This window comes from Gekko japonicus, unplaced genomic scaffold (genome assembly GCF_001447785.1).
Source record: "Gekko japonicus isolate JY-2015 unplaced genomic scaffold, Gekko_japonicus_V1.1 scaffold348, whole genome shotgun sequence".
Classification (NCBI taxonomy): Eukaryota; Metazoa; Chordata; class Lepidosauria; order Squamata; family Gekkonidae; genus Gekko; species Gekko japonicus.
Genome location: NW_015159720.1, coordinates 586,994 through 601,150, shown reverse-complemented (window position 1 = coordinate 601,150; position 14,157 = coordinate 586,994). Strand labels below are relative to the sequence as shown.

Below are 14,157 nucleotides of genomic sequence, written 5' to 3'. Positions count from 1 at the left end.
TCATCTTGTGAATGATAAGGTATCCTAGCATTGGCACAGAAATCTACAGTTTTCAAAATGGGCATTGAGTCTGATGGTGTGCCAATATAGCATTCTTTGTTGGTAGCATAGTAGGCGTGGATGTATGCTGTATTCCCTGAAAAGATAACTTTGGTGGTCTTTATTTTAACTCCTGTGACAAATGATGTATTTGAATAAAAAGATGGTTGCACATCACAGTGGCAAACCTTGTCCAGTGCCTTCTTGCAGAGTAGCTTATTGGAATATGAATGAAGACAGCATGTTAAAATGTCAGGACACAAATGAGCAGCGCTGAAACTAGATTCTCTCGAGTGTTTTGGTGCAGCACCCTTAGTGATCATAACCAATCAGGTATCCCGTAGTGAACTAGATGACATCACCAAAGGCAAAATATTCCAACTTGCAATGAGAACAAGAGGTGGCAATGTTTGCAAATATATGGTGGCAGTTCTTGGGCAATTGGGTTGACCTCATGGTTGCTCTGAATATTGTGTCTTTATTTTCAGTTCTCAAGTAGTGTTTTTGGTGGGGTGCTTCCAAACCTACTATCTTTGGGAAGACATTAGAGAGAGGTTGCGGTGTTCCACATTATTGTCATTCCTGACGGCAAGAGATTGGTGACAAACACCAACTGAGAGATAGAGTTGAAAAAGACATACGAAACCAAACCGCTGTTTAATCCTAGGAAAGTGTGTTCTCTTTATCTCTTACATTCCTTGGAACTACATGTTTTCAAATGAAGGAGTGATAAACACTGTTTGGGAACTCATATAACGAGGACTCCTCAGTTTGCTTTGCACACTTTACGGCTCCGTCAGGACGTCTCAAAGAGTAAACATTCCAGGAGCTCAGCCAAAACAACGTCAAGAATAACTACATCAAGATTTTGTATTGTTTAGGACTTCCGGGGAAATGGCGTGGCGTCTGTAAGGTTCCACAGCCAAACAATTGAGTACACGCTTATCATAAGGTTATACTTTATTGCCAGAGCTATAGAGGGAGTAACATCGTCACTGTTAGGAATGGCTACCTTCCTACAAGCATAATGGGATATAGGGTATTTGTATGCACCCCCCCATCCCTAGGCCAATTGGCCTGACTCCCGCGCGTGGAAGAATGGGGCCCCAGGCCATTAGAGCTGAAGCTGGGAATTGAAAGTAGTCCCATGGGTAATTGATGGGAAGACACTACACAGGCAGCCTACGAGGTCAGAGATAATAAGGAACGAAGGAATGCAGCAGCAGTTGGTACACTGGTCAAGCAAATGCCCTCCTGCCCATAAACATCATGGCAGCATAGCTGACATTCTGCCCACCCAAAAGTCAGCCCCTCCCGGACATTCCGGGAGGTCTCCCGGTTTATCCGGAAACTCCCGGTAAAATTTGCGCAACAGCCTAGGGGCCCGAATATCCCCTACTTCCACACATTCTTGGTGCTGTGGTCCAAAACCACACCACTCCACCAAGTAAAACAGTTTTCCACGTTTGAGTTTAGAGTCCAGGATCTTTGAGATTTCAAAATGTTCCTCGCCCTCGATCATGATGGGGGGGGGGCCCACTGGCTGAGATGGGCGCCATGGGCTTGAATCTGAAGCCCGTTTCAGGAGGCTGAAATGAAACACAGAATGGATATTGCTCAAGTTCTTGGGCAGATCCAAGTCCACAGCCACTTCATTAATCCATTTTACTTTAAATGGTCCAATATATTTCCACCCCAGTTTACGGCTCGGTCGCAACATTTTAATGTTCTTAGTAGACACATACACCGAATCCCCAGGCTGCAGAGCCCAACCCTCCACCCTTCTCTTGTCAGCCTGAGTCTTATACGCCTCCTTGGCCGCATTCAAAGTCTTGCAGAGGAGCGGCCAAGAGTCCTTGAGGTGTTGACACCATTGCACGGCTTCCTTCATCCTCAACTCTGTGGGGCCCTCCAGGAAAGGCACTGGGGGGCTGTCATATCCATACAATGCCTTAAAAGGGGACATCCCCGTAGACGTGTGACACGTATTGTTATAGCAAAACTCGGCAAGGGGTAGGAGATCCACCCAATCATCTTGTTGATAGTTAGTGAAGCAGCGCAGATATTGCTCCAAGGTTTGATTCACGCGTTCTGTTTGTCCGTCGGTCTCGGGGTGATAGGCACTGCTTAATGCTTGTTCGACTTCCATAAGCTTCATAAGCTCCCCCCAGAATCGAGAAACGAATTGGGGCCCCCTATCGGATATAACTTTGGCTGGAAGCATGTGCAGACGGACCACGTGGAGCAAGAAAGCTTTCGCCAGTGCTTTTGTCGTGGGTAGAGAGGTAAACGGGACAAAATGTACTTGCTTAGAGAATAAATCCACGACAACCCAAATGACCGACATAGACATACTCGGGGGCAAATCCATAATAAAATCCATGGAGATCACCTCCCAAGGGCGACTCGGAGTCGGGAGAGGTTGCAGCAATCCCGGGGGTTTGCCCGGTCTGGATTTACACATGGCCATGCACCGCGTTCGATACTTCCCCCGTAGGGAATTTGGGACAAAAAGTTTATTGCTGCGGTACCAACACCCATCTGGTTTGACGTCCAGCCCTCCCTCGGACTCCACCTCCACCTTGTCTCCACCTTGTCGCCCTCCAAGAAGGCAGAGATAAACCTACTGTTACAAGGTGTCCCGCCTGGCGAGGCAGGGGGGCGGGGATTGGGTCCCAGCTGTGTAGTAGGTGAGGAGGGGTTGGAACGGCTGCACGTAGTCACCGCCCCACTGAGCTGTGAGAGCGTAAACATAGAGTCTAAAATCACTTCCCGTTGGCTGTCGTGCTGTGGGAGGTGGGATAGTGCGTCAGCGAGAGAGTTTGCAGAACCGGGGAAATGATGGAGTGTAAATTGGAACTTGGAAAAGAAATCAGCCCACTGAAGCTGTTTGGCGTTGAGGCTCCGGGGTGTTTTAAGCATTTCCAAGTTCTTGTGATCAGTCCATACTTCAAACAGGACTCGTGCCCCTTCCAACCAGTGCCTCCAGGTAGCAAGGGCCAGCCTGATCGCCCCCGCCTCTTTTTCCCAAACAGACCAGTTATGCTCAGTGTCATTAAACTTTCTTGACACATTTCTTGACACATAACCCGTCATCCCCCTCTTGCAGGATTGCTCCCCCCATCCCTAGGCCAATTGGCCTGACTCCCGCGCGCAAGATAATGGGGCCCCAGGCTGTTAGAATTGAAACTAGTCCCATGGGTAATTAATTGGAAGACACTACACAGGCAGCCTACAAGGTCAGAGAGAATAAGGAACAAAGGAATGCAGCAGCAGTTGGTACACGGGTCAAGCAAATGCACTCCTGCCCATAAACAGCATGGCAGCATAGCTGACAACGTCTAGGGTGATTCTCAGGCTCCTCCCGAGTTCCCCCGCCCTTCTTGCTTCTTTTGGAGACCCCCCCAACTTTGTGTCATGTTGGGCTCCTCCTGGATCTTGTGGAGGGAGGCCAGGTGCAGGAGACTTGTGCGGTCCCCCCCACAGCAGCAGTTAGCGGGGGAGAGATCGTTCCATCCTGATGCAGGAGGAAGAGGAGGAGCAGGCATGGTTCCATGCCCTGCATTAGCTGCAACCTCCCTTTTTAGACTTTGTTTTCCAAGTTTGATTTGCAACAAAGGTAAAGGAGTTTGTCCGTTTGTGTCCTCTTATTATCTGTTGAAGACCTTCATGGAATAACCCTTTAAGAATATCTCCAACTCTGGAAACAATTTGCAGCTGCGAAAAGGAGAGGAGGAAAAGAAACTAAAATGGCGATGGTAGGGGAAAACGAAGAAACCCCAGCAGAGGAAATAATAGCGATAGACTTACAAAATACCGAAGTGGGACAGTTAACTCTGGAACAGTTCAAAGAATTCCTGATTAATGAGGTGCGACTGGCAGTGGAGGAAGCCTGTAAAAACATCATCAAGAAACTTCAAAACCCCGACGCGGAACTCGAGAATGAGGAGGAGCCTGCGCTATATCAGTTAACCCGTGAGATTTCCAAGAAAGAACAGGATGATAGCAAGAAAGAAAAGATACATGATTCATTTCTTATTTTTACAAAGAAAAGAAGAGACGGTTCTAGGCAAGATAAAGAACAGAAGACAACGCTGCAGTATGTACCTGGCGGCAAAATAACCTCTTCTGCCTGTTTAATTAGGGAATGCTCAATGGTTTTTGTGTTGGAAGTTTAAGTATTGGGTAGTCTAACTGTTCGCATGTCTAAACATAGGTAGCAAAGTTCTGTATACCCTGTAAATTCAACGGAATATTTAGGTAGTACTTAGTTGTCTTAAGGTAAGAAGTTAAAAGTAAAAACATACAGACAATGAAAAAGGGAATGTGTATTTATAATTTTGTTTCCTTATGAATCTAAATGTGATGCAAAGTTATGGAATAATAGTAGTAATAAAATAATAGTAGTAAATATTGAGGTATAGAACAGAGTATGAAAATTGAGTTTTTATTTTGGTGAGACTATATAGTATATAAAATGTACAGATAATTACTGAATTTGACTGGGTAAAGTAGGTTATCATTACTGCTTAGGTTGTTTTAAAAACTTTGGGAAATCTATGCTGAGTAAATAGAAGAAAGATCAGAAGGCTGTCTATGTTGATTTTGAATTAAAGTGAAGAAAGTCTGGTATTGCAAGTAGGATAATACTTATATTAGGGGTTGGTGGACGGTCTGGTTCATGAATTAGGAAAATATAGGTTGAATTATGGTTAGAGAGATAGATATGATATGAGAACACATCACTAGACTACTTCTGTTCGCTGAAACTCTTTGTTGTAAGAAGCGATGGTATTTTTTGTTTGTTTGTTTTGAAAACCAATAAAAAGATTGTTAAAAAAAGATTTTGTATTGTTTTGTATTGTACTCATATTATCATTTACTGGCTTTGCTTATGTTCATGAAATGTACTTCATATATAATGAATGAATGCTAGTTAATACAGGAAATTTGTTATAAGGAAATTTGGTATAATAATACAACTGTGTTAAAGATGTAGAAGAGTAATTTTCTTTGGTGAGCCCTATTTTTCTTATTGTGATTACACCAAAGCCTGTCTAGTTTTTATTACTATCTAGGTGGCAGGAAAAAAGAAGAGCTGAATTTAGAAACAATAACTTGGAGTAGCCCAAAGAAAGTGTACTATTTGGAAAGAAAAGCTCTTGTACAGTTGCAATAGTGCTAGCGGTATATATAGATATCCAGTTAAATAAGATATTGAAAACACTGAACAGTTTAAGAATGCATTGTCATCAAACACATTTTAGCATATGACTTTTTGCCAAATAATTCATATCTCTGGAAATACTTTGTCTACAATTCACATAGTAATTATAATTCTCTAATGCTGTAGCTTGTCTTAATGTAATATAAATATATAATTCAATTATTTAATATAATATATAATTAATAATATATAATAAATAACGAGAGTGTATTATTAGCGTTGGACATAGAAAAGGCGTTTGATTAGTTAGAAACAACATATTTGAAAGAATTGCTTCAAAAGGTGAATTTTGGAGAAAAATTTAGAAGACATTGATATTATTTATAATGCCTCTTCAGCAAAAATCAAGGCAAATGACGGTCTATCAGAAAAAATTGCTTTCATTAGAGGAATGAGACAAGGTTGCCCTTTCCCCCCCTTATTATTTGCCTTGTCTATAGAACTGATGGCAGAAGCAATTCGGAGGTGCAAGACTATCAAGGGAGTACAGATTGATGGCTGTGAACACAAGTTGTGCCTTTATGCAGATGACATTATTCTGTATATATCCAATCTGGCTTCCTTGCTACAGTTTTTACAAATAATTCTTTTTAATTTTGAACAATATACTGGACTCAATGTTAGCATCACCAAGTCAGTGCTATACCCTGTAGCCCTTCAGCAACAGACGGAAGCCTTAATCAAGAAGACTTACAAATATAAGTGTGTCACAACCTTGTCTCGAAATCTGGGGGTTCACATTCCTCTGAAACTGCAATAAATTGAACTATACTAAGCTATTTGAAGAAATCAAAAAGCAGTCGCTGGATTGGCACCCTAGATGCTTTTCATGGGCAGACAGAATACATCTTATTATAAGTTTTATAATGCCCACATTTTTATTTCTGTTTAGAACTCTCTCAACTTATATCTCACGTATGAAGATTCAAAAGTGGCAAAAAGAACTCAATAGATTCATATGGAATTACAAGAAGCCCAGATTCAAGAGTTCCATTTTATATAAACCAACCCTGTTAGGGGGCTTAGAAGTACCTAATTTGATAGACTATTATATCACAGCTAATGTAGAAGATGCTGTCAGACTGCTACAATGTGATGCATCAGAATCTTGGATTCAAATAGAAGCCTCCTTTGTCAAGTCTTATCCCATTAGGGATATTTTGTGGATGAAACCTGCAGACAGGCCACGATCAGTAAAAGACAATGATTTGCTACACAACACCCATAGATTATGGGATCAAACCAGAAAGAAACTCCTTCCTGAACTCCAACTTACTTTGTCTTTTCTGAATCAATCCTGGTTTAGACCAGAGATTCTTAATCAACAATATCAGGATTGGCCAGAAGTGGGCGTCTTCCGACTCTGTGATCTGTTGAAGAATGGAGCTATCCTAGAAAAAAGAGCACTGGAATTAAAATTAAGTAAATCAGTCCCGTGGTTCCAGTATGTTCAGCTGAACTCTTTAATATCCACTGTGGTCTCAAAAAAACGAATACCCCCCATGCTTACTGAACTTGATCTCATAATTAAAAACTACTCTAAAATAGAAGCCTCCTTTGTCAAGTCTTATCCCATTAGGGATATTTTGTGGATGAAACCTGCAGACAGGCCACGATCAGTAAAAGACAATGATTTGCTACACAACACCCATAGATTATGGGATCAAACCAGAAAGAAACTCCTTCCTGAACTCCAACTTACTTTGTCTTTTCTGAATCAATCCTGTATGTTTCCAATTTCTGAAGATTATGACATGCTGGTACTACACCCCGAAGAAATTACATCATATGCATAAATCAATTAGCAGTTTATGCTGGAAAGGGTGAGGCCTTGAAGGCACCTTTATTCATTGTTGGTGGTCCTGTAGGCATGTTCAGTTATATTGGGGGGAAAAGTGTTTCATATAAAGAATATAACTGTGGCTGACTTACCTTTTGAATCAGAAGTCCTTTTATTGCAGCACTGGACAAATGGAACATGTAGTCTCACAAAGTGGTCCCTTGTCTGCTTGCTGCTAGCAGCAGCGCAAATTGCACTAGCCTCAAATTGGCATTCCAACAAAGTTCCATCAATGTCTCTATGGTTTGAGAAAATATGGGACCAATTCATAATGGGTAAAATAGCAAAAAGTCACAAACATAACACATGAAGGGAAGATATCTCCGATTTTAAAGAAATCTAGTTCTCAGTCTTGACATATTTTACTTCACATGAAATCATGCCTAACAATGTTGAATATCAGAAAATGCTAACTTTCTGACATAATGATAATGTTTTAGTACTTGGCAGTTTATGTCCTTGTTCTTGACCTTTATGCTCCTATGTTGAGGTTTTTAGATTATTACCAACCAATATATTCATTATCGGCTATTATCCCCTGTTTAATCTTTTAATCTATTTAATGTGTTATTTTGACTTTTGTATCCTGTTGTTGTAAAGTTGTTTTCTCCCTAAATCATTTGTAATTGAAAATAAATTTTAGAAAAAAGAAAAGGAGAACCTGTGAGTAGGGATGGGCACAAACCACAAAAATGTGGTTCAGTTCATGAGCAAACCACGAACTGAACCACGAACCCCACAAACCCAGATGGCTTGCATACAAACCGAACCAGGTTTGTGAGGTTCATGCCCGAAACAGCTGAGCCGTGGGGGAAGCCTGTTCCCACTGCTCAGTTGTTTCAAGCTCAACAGCTGAGCCCTGGAGCAGTCTGCCCCTGCGACTCAGCTGTTTTCAATCTAAATAACTGAGCTGTGGGAGCCCCATGGCTCAGCTGTTTAGATTGGAAAGAGCTGAGCCATGGGGCAGCCTGCTCCCAGGACTCAGCTGTTTAAAGGGGTTTTCTTGGGCAGCCAGCCCCTGTGGTAGTTTGCTCCATGTGGCTCAGCTTTTCAAAGGGGCTTTTTGGGGCAGGTTTCCAGTCTTTTGGCAGCTTTTGGAGGGATGTGTTGGCAGCTTTCATGGGAAGGAGAAAGCAGGGGTTTAAACGCCTGCTTTTTGCTACCCATGAAGCTTCACGCACTGCCTTAAAAGTTCATGGAGGTTTGTGGCTGGGAACCACGAACCAGCCAAAATTCAACGTGAATAAAGGTTCATGAGCTGCTTCATGCCCATCCCTACCTGTGAGTGGCTTTGACCTGTGGTCTAATTTATTTTAAAATGTGCAGTTTGAAGCTAGCTTCTTGTGTGGGATTGGGATTGACTCTTAGAACAATGAGGAGGCTGACAAGGGAGGAAATAATGTCTCAGCCACTTGAAAACCAGCCCAGCTGGGATTCTTATGGCAAGGGGCATCCAGTCAAGCCCCTCGACATATTGAAGGCATCAGGCACTTTTGCCAGATGGGCAGCTGAGATTGCCAAGGATATCCTACCATTTGGAATGTTTGTGTACTGCATGGGTATCTTTTCAGCCTTTGCACAGAACATTCTACACCCACTTCAGCCGTGAGAAATGTACCGGTGTCTTGACAAGTTCTTGTTCCCTAAACCACGTGTGTAAATTTTACCAGAATTTTAGCGGTGATGTTTTGAATCTGAAGCCTGTGACACTCAGTGTTAAGTGTCTCAAGGCTGCCATGGAAAGATAATAGGATTTATTTATGACAGCTGGCGTGGTGCAATGGTTAAGAATATTCTTTCCCCCACAATGTTTAGTAATATAAACTATCAAGAAGCACTGAAATTGACCAGGCCGAGGGTAACAAATTTAGATTGAATTAGCACTTCAACTCATGCAAGACATTTATGCTCTACTTTTACACTAAGGATTTTGCCTTCCGTGATCATTCCTTCTGACATGAGTTTTCTTACAATCCCTAGATATAGACATGCCTTTACACTTGCCAGGTTGAATGCTTCCCCAATTGCAGAATTAATGGGACCATTTATGAAAATCCCATATTCGAACCGATTATGTGATTGTGTGTCAGGTGCAGTAGAGACACTAGACGATCTTTTATTATTCTGCCACCATTGGACAGCCCCCAGGTCTTGTTGAAATATCATCTTCCCATGGAATCCTGGGTGATAGCTCTATTACTGGCAGATTTCAATCCCAAAATAACCATTCTGTGGCAAAATATATATCAGTAGTGATCTCTAAAACGCTGTTGAAATGTGCCCTGTTTTTAGTCATAAAAGAGTTCCTAAATCAATCTAGATCTTAGATATTAAGGGAAATATGTATTTATTATACTCTATTTTCTTCTGTTTTAAATTTTATGGGGTTTTATTCTTTTATTCTCTGTATATTTTAAGGTCCCTTACTCATGTGGATTGTGATTTGTGATGATTATGTGATGATCACTCAACTTACCTCTGGACTTTGTTTTACTTGTTGTTTTAACTGCTGTTACACAGTCTTATGTGGATGTTATGATGCTTAAGACTTTGGGTCAAATGAGCTAATAAACTAAAGGAAAGGTTAAGAACATTGGACTGCTGTCTCGCAGACCCGGGTCTGAAACCCCACTCCTTGGGCCAGTCACACTGTCTCAGCTTAACCTATCTCATGGGGTTGTTGTGAGGATAAAATGGAGGAGAGGAGAATGTTGTGAGCTGCTTTGGGTCCTGATTGGGAGCAAAAGGGAGGATACAGAAGGAATTAAATAAATAAATGTATGCAGTATGATGCTTGCATCCATGTGAGCAGGATTTTTGGCAGACAGATGGCTGGCAAGCCCCATGCAGCTGCTGAGCTGTTGTGCGACTTTGGCTTTTACTTATTCGTTCTTCTCCTTACCCATCTCAGCTTAAATCAGGAAAGATGGAGATATTTTATTTGGGGTTCTCTTGGAGGCAGGAGGGCTACGGTGGCTCAGAGGTTAAGACGCTGAACTGCAGACTGGAAGGTCGGTAGTTCCCCAGTTCGAGACCCGAGTGCTGCATGGTGGAGTGAGCTCCCGTCTCTGGCCCCAGCTCCTGCCAACCTAGCAGTTCAAAAGCAAGAAATTGCTAGTAGATAAATAGGTACTGCTTCAGTGGGAAGGCAACGGCATTCCGTGCGCTTCAGCATCTAGTCATGCCGGCCACATGACCACGGAGAAGTCTTTGGACAGCGCTGGCTCTTTGGCTTGGAAACAGAGATGGGCACCGCAACCCTAGAGTCAGATTTGACTGGCTTTTGAGCAAGGGAAACCTTTACCTTTACCTTACTGGAGGCAGGAAGTTGTTGCTATTCACCCACCTGAAGCCCTCGGAGTAGGAGGAGGCCCGCTGTTGAATCTGATCAATAAATCCTAAATGTTCAGGCTGGGTCACAACAGAAAAAAGAAGAAATCAGCTAGCAAAAAATTGAATGCATTTGCCATAGAATTAAAATATCACAGACCTGTGTCTTTGCTAATGTAACCTGTTAAAATCGGCCTTCCATTTGTTCCTGTGCAGAAATGTGATTGCCACCACAGGGAGTTAGTAGTCCTGCGGTCCTATTCATGATCTGCATTGATAAGCCGCAGCTGACATTTGGCCAGCACCTGTGGTGATGAAGTGTGTTTGCAAACCACAGTTTGTGCTTGCTGTGATTCTGACACAATGTCTGAATGGACAGACTTGGAAGCTGCCTCTGAACCAGTCAGATAGGAGTGAATTTATGGAAATGAAGACGAGAAGCGCCCTCAAACCACGTCTTGCCCGTTCCGTTCCTGGAAGCTCACCTGTGATTTGTATTCTAACCAAATGCCAGCACAAAGCCCTGTGTCACAAGCTGGCTCCAAGCTGATGCAAGCAAAGGGTGTGGCTGAATGAACTTGGATCTTCTTGTTTGTGTAACCCACGAGAAACCTTTTTAGAAGCAAGCCTGAACTAGAACTCTGTGTTCCAGGGCAGATTGGAGGAATGCTTTTATTGATTCAGAAGTTCTCTGTCTCTTGGCCTCAAGGCCGGAACTGAGCATTCAGTGGCCAGCAGACTTCTGTGAAGCTCGGCCTCCGTGGCTGGACATCAGAGGCAAGGGGAGGCTTGCTTGGAAAAAGCAGCAGTGGATGCCTGCCCCTTTGCCCCCTGCCAACGGGCACAGTGAACACAACTCCGTTTGGGGGAAATGCAGCTAAAGGAGAGGCAAAGCGGAGAATGAGGGGAAAGGTTATGTACCCCCATTTCCTTTACCATTTCCCCCTGATGCCGCTATATAGGGGTAGGGGTACCTAGACATAGGAACATAGGGATCTGTCTTATTCTGAGACAGACTGTGGATCCATCTAGCTCAGCACTGTGTATTCTGACGAGCACCAGCTCTCCCAGTCTTCTTTCACCTGCCACCCAAGTCCCTTGAACTGACGCTGCAGGGGTTAGACGCTGGGACCATCTACATGCAAAGCCTGTGCTATAAGGCCAAGCCCCAGCCCTTCCCGGAGTTGACTGTTGACCAATTAGCTCTAGCTTCTGGCTCTCCCCCCCCCCCTGTATGTGAAGTGCTTTGGGCACCTGAAATGTGCTACAAAGAAGTTGAGTGTTGTTGCTGTTAGGCCATGGGGGGCACATCATGTCCTGGTGGCATGCAGTCCTCCTCTGCAAACAGATAAAGGGCTGGTTCTTTGCCCAACCACACTTGTCCCTTTGATCCTGGAGCGTAAACACACACCAAAAGGCCCGCAGCCCACATCAGCTCAATCCCAAGCAAATAAATGTGGCGATAGCACGGCGGGCCAGTGGCCAGAAACCCGTGTAATCTTTTCAGCTGTCCGACTCTTGCTTATTCTGACTCTTGGTCTGTTGTCACAAGTGAGCTTGCTTGAGCCTGTGCAAACAGAGAGGACAGTATAATCGTGCCGCCATGTGCCACTGAAAGGCAGGCACTACTTTTTCAGGCTGTGACAGGTTTGTTTTCTCCCCTACACAAACTTTGCCAGAACTGTGATTAAGACCAAGCTTTAGGTATTGGGGTCATTGATTTTTTTTTTTAATATGCTTTTTATTTGTTCTTAAATTATCATTAACAACAATGTACATCAAAAGCATTAAACAAGCAACAACAAGAGATAAGGATCAAGTCGCATCAAAAGCCTATTATGTAATAGTAAAAACTATTTTAACTATTTGAACATTTATCAACCAATAAGAAAGGGTAAGAAGTGCTGGTAATTATGCTACCTCTGTCAGTAAGGCAAGTGTGAGGACTAGATGAGATCTGGATCTTAGATGTAGAACCAACTCATCTCTCTGGGGTGGTTTGTACAAGGCATGTGGAGTCCCCACACTGCGGGGTGCCAAAGGAGGACAAGTTCCTGAGTGGTCTTGATCGGCACTTGCCCTGGTCACTTGAACAGGTTTCTACCTTCAGTTGCTAACACAAAGCATACATGGGGCTCACCATAGAGCTGGAAGGCTAGAGTGGCTCTCTTGCCATGTCCCTTAAGGGTTAGTAGCCAGTGGCCACATTCAGCCTGGTACTGAAGGTTCACATTGTGCGTATCTCTAGGCTTTTCTAGAGTGGAGGGGGAGTGGAGTGCTCTGTTGATCAGTTTCAGAGGGTAGCCATGTCAGTCTGCAGCAGAACAGGTGGGTTCAAGTCCAGTAGCATTCTTAGAAAGCATATTTACCCCCTCCCCCCAAAAAAAAATCTTGTTGGTCTCTAAGGTGTTACTGGACTCAAATCTACACGTCCTGTCCACCAGGTGTACCTTTCTTACCACTGGGTATGTTGGATGTCATTCTTGCAGATGCTGGATTGTGTAATAATTTCGTGGAGGAGGAGGAGGAGGATGCGCAAATAGTTTCAGATCTCAGGATTATACCTGAAGGCCATATGAAAGCACAACATCCAAAACCGGGGGGGGGGGGGGGGGGCGACCAAGGGGGCAGGACAGACTGAGTTCTGCTGTGCGTAGACCTCACACTGTTACACACCTTGTCCTCGCATTCACTGTGTCCTCTATGGCACAGCTAAAATGCTGGAAGTGTCAAAAGCATATGTTCATTATCAGAGTCAGAGTGCGGTCCCCACATGGGACTCCTCTGGTGACTTCTCGATAGATGACACTTTCAGGGAAGGGCAACCATGTTTTCTTCTAGGGATAGTGCGGCCATCCCCCCCACTCCCTTTTCCTCACATAGGCTGCTGTCGTTGATTTGCTTCATTTTTGCTGCTCTCGTGCATCCTGTTTTCGTCCATTCTGTTTATACACAATAGACTCAAAGCAGCACTGGAAAATTTATAACTTTTTACAGACAAAAATCAGTACAAGGAAAAATTATTAGTAGGGATGCCAACCTCCAGGCAGGGCCTGGAGATTCCCCAGGATTACAACTGATCTCCAGATGGCAGAGATCAGTTTCCCTGGAGGGAATGGCAGCTTTGGAGGGTGGATTCTGTGGCTTTATTCCCCCTTCCTGAGGTCCCCCCCCCGCCCCTGGTTGCACCCCTCCATGTCCCCAGGTATTTCCCACCCCAGAGCTGGCAGCCCTAAGCCCTGGTGTGGGAAGTGTCCTGTTGCTTAATTTCTCGGTAAGATTAAATTTTAATTGAATCAGTTGGCTTTTGACATTCAGTCTCATCCCTGATTCTTTCCACCACCACGAAAGTTGTCTGGGATATGAAAATAGGAAGGAAAACGGGATCACCCAACCCCCCAGAAAAACTGGGGAAGGAATTTTGCTGCTACTGTCGTCGGCAGATATAGGGTCCATTGTTTAAACTGAGCTACAATTGAATAGCCAGCAATCCTGATTTGTCATCATCCCCCCCCCCCACTGTTTCAAGGCTAGAGGAGTCACCAGGGGTCATTTCCTGCAGGAGCACACAGGAGCAGAGCTCTGGCAGTAAAGAGCCGGGGGGGGGGGGGGCACATGCAACAAGCCCCACCCCCTGCTCCCAGCAGCCCTCAGTCAGAGCAAGAAGCAGCCAGGTAAGTTGCAGAGCTCCCCTCGTCCCGCCCTCGCGACCGAGCTACGC

General features: G+C 44.0%; 1 protein-coding gene across 4 annotated transcripts in view; it reads left to right on the top strand.

The window, feature by feature from the left end:
* Positions 1-14,157, top strand: part of BCAS3 (breast carcinoma amplified sequence 3) — an 812,136-nt gene that overhangs the window by 255,217 nt on the left and 542,762 nt on the right. The window lies entirely within an intron of this gene.